The sequence below is a fragment of the Triticum dicoccoides genome, chromosome 5A (assembly GCF_002162155.2).
Source record: "Triticum dicoccoides isolate Atlit2015 ecotype Zavitan chromosome 5A, WEW_v2.0, whole genome shotgun sequence".
In the NCBI taxonomy this organism is placed as follows: Eukaryota; Viridiplantae; Streptophyta; class Magnoliopsida; order Poales; family Poaceae; genus Triticum; species Triticum dicoccoides.
The window spans coordinates 29,353,458-29,355,895 of record NC_041388.1 but is presented as its reverse complement, the minus strand read 5'-3'; the positions used below and the strand labels follow the sequence as shown (position 1 = coordinate 29,355,895).

General features: G+C 50.6%; 1 pseudogene; it reads right to left on the bottom strand.

Annotated features, from left to right (window-relative positions):
- Positions 1 to 882: 882 nt before the first annotated feature.
- LOC119299097 lies at positions 883 to 1,908 on the bottom strand (annotated as a pseudogene).
- Positions 1,909 to 2,438: the final 530 nt, after the last annotated feature.

Here is a 2,438-nt window from a genome sequence, read left to right as displayed (position 1 = left end):
CTACATCACCATGATCGGCTACCTCGACATTATTGGCTACATCTATAGCAACTCATCGGCAATAACTCTAGTCAACAACGTCCACGTCGTCACTAGCGTCCACCCCACTCCCGCTATGACTGCGGGAGGGAATAGGGCGAGTCAAGGGAGGCACCAGAAGGGGATGCAGTCACCGCCCTAAGTGTCGACCCATCAGAGATGCAGTTGATGATGGCACAGCGAAGAAGAGGACGAAAGCGCAAGGCTTCAAATTCAGTCATAATCATCTGGTTCACTCCCGCTACGACAGAGGGAGAATGTTAGAAGTATATTGTTTTTGAGATAGAGATAAGAGTTAGAGATACAATATATTAAATCATGTATGACTTGCCCTCTACTCCAAGTCTCTCTTCCTTACATGTACTTCTATATATACCCTACACAAGGGTCAGATCAATACAACGAATATTATCATCTTATAATTTTCTACACTAATTAGCATGCATTGCCAATCACGCGGGAGCATCCTCCACATGCAAATGGTAAGTAGCAAAGCATTGCAATGATCACGTGGTTCACACCTTATCCACTGTCTCCACTCTCCAGCGATCACGTGCACTCTTTCTCCCTAGAGTTGCGTATCTTTTTTCATGCATAAGAAACATAGCGTTTGATGGAAAATATATTTTATGAAACTTATAGGAGTCAAAAGGCATCTACAAATGAAAAACACGTAAGTTTACTAATTACGTCTTTTACATCATTGCGGGATTTTCATTTCATGTAATGGAGCAAATGCAAGGAGGAACATATTGACCAGGTTGAAGGCAGTATACTTAAACAACGCCTCCTACTTCCTCTGAAGTTTTTCTAATTCCCTTCCCAGATTCAGAAAATCACAACTCACCTCAGTTTTCTGTTCATAACCAAACGGTAGAAGAGCCAGAAAACGGTGAGGCAACACCTGCTTGGGACGGCAGTGATGGGCGGCGTTTGCTGGTGTGGGCGGAGGAACATCTGCCACAAGGGGTCCCTCCCCTCCGCCGGCACGAATAGCGCCCAGTTGACTGACGCCTCCACCATGCCACACACCGCCGCCATGACCTGCCGGTACACGAAGAAGAAGCTCCGCACGGTCGCCTACATGGACTGGAAAAAGCCTACAGGCAGGGCGTAGCTATGTACAGCTAGCCGGTGTCACTGGCACCGGGTACAATATGCACTTGCTTAATATAATCCATTGATTTAGTGTGTAGGTCATTAATTGTTTGACATGTAGGCATGTGTTCTTCCATATGGACACCGGGTAATTTCCAGACTGGATCCGCCCTACAGCAGCTCGATCTTGTGGGGATCCTCGCCTTCCGGCGCCTCCGGACATGGTACAGCCTCATGGCCATCTCTTGCGCCCTTAGCCCGCCTTTGGGGTTCACCTCGAAGCCGATGACACACGGCACCGGCTTCTTGATGTCTCTCGTGGTGTTCGCCGCGTGCAGCAGGGATCGATCGGGATAGGAGACAGAAGGAAGAGTCAGTGCCTTCAGGCACGGCCGTATCACGTGCTAGCTCTAGAGCCGCAGGAGATCGTCCTGGTTCATCAGCCGTAGGTCCTCGATCAACCAGCTTCTAGATCTGCTCCAGTATCATCGGCCGCCGCCACCCACTCCTTCGATTGGATCCGGTTGCTCAGGCAGGTGAGAACCTAAGAGACACATACGACCAGGATTAAAGAATCTGGTGGATATTGAAGGCCGCCTCGTTCTCCCAGTTGTGGTAGCTGGTCTTGGGCTCCGGCACGACCAAGGTCTTGAGGGCGTGCAGCTGCACGACACTGTCGTACGTAAGCATGGGATTGCCGGGGAGGTTGGGCTCTCGGAAGCCGAGGGAGAGGGCGGGCGAGGCGCAGGAGGAGGCGGGCCTCGCTGGCATGCACACCAATGCATCGCCATGCGGTACTCCTCGAGGTGCTCCTTAGTGATCCGATGAGGACGGCCAGCAGCAACAACGGCTACGATGAGGGCGCGAGAGGAGTCGACGATCCCGTGGTCGGAGCCCGGGCTGAGCTCCTGGAGAGCTGAGTGGGCGGAGGAGGTGCCGGCGACAACGGCTGCACGATGGGCGAAGAAGATTGAGAAAGATTCGTCGTGCGCATAGGGCAGGGTGACTTTTTTAGCTGAACAGGTACGATGCGGAGGACAGAATTTTCGTCCGCCTCCACAAATTGCTAAACCTACTTTTCATGAGGCCATTAGTTATAATTGACGGTTAGATGTGAATCACTGGGCCTAATCGTGAGGCTCTAATTGCTTTGTTTTACTCTGTGTACATTAGGCGAGGTGCGCTTAGGAAAGAGAAAAGTCCGCTTGTTTAATAGTAGTAGAGATACATGTTGGGGAACGTAGTAATTTCAAAAAAATTCCTACGCACACGCAAGATCATGATGATGCATAGCAACGAGA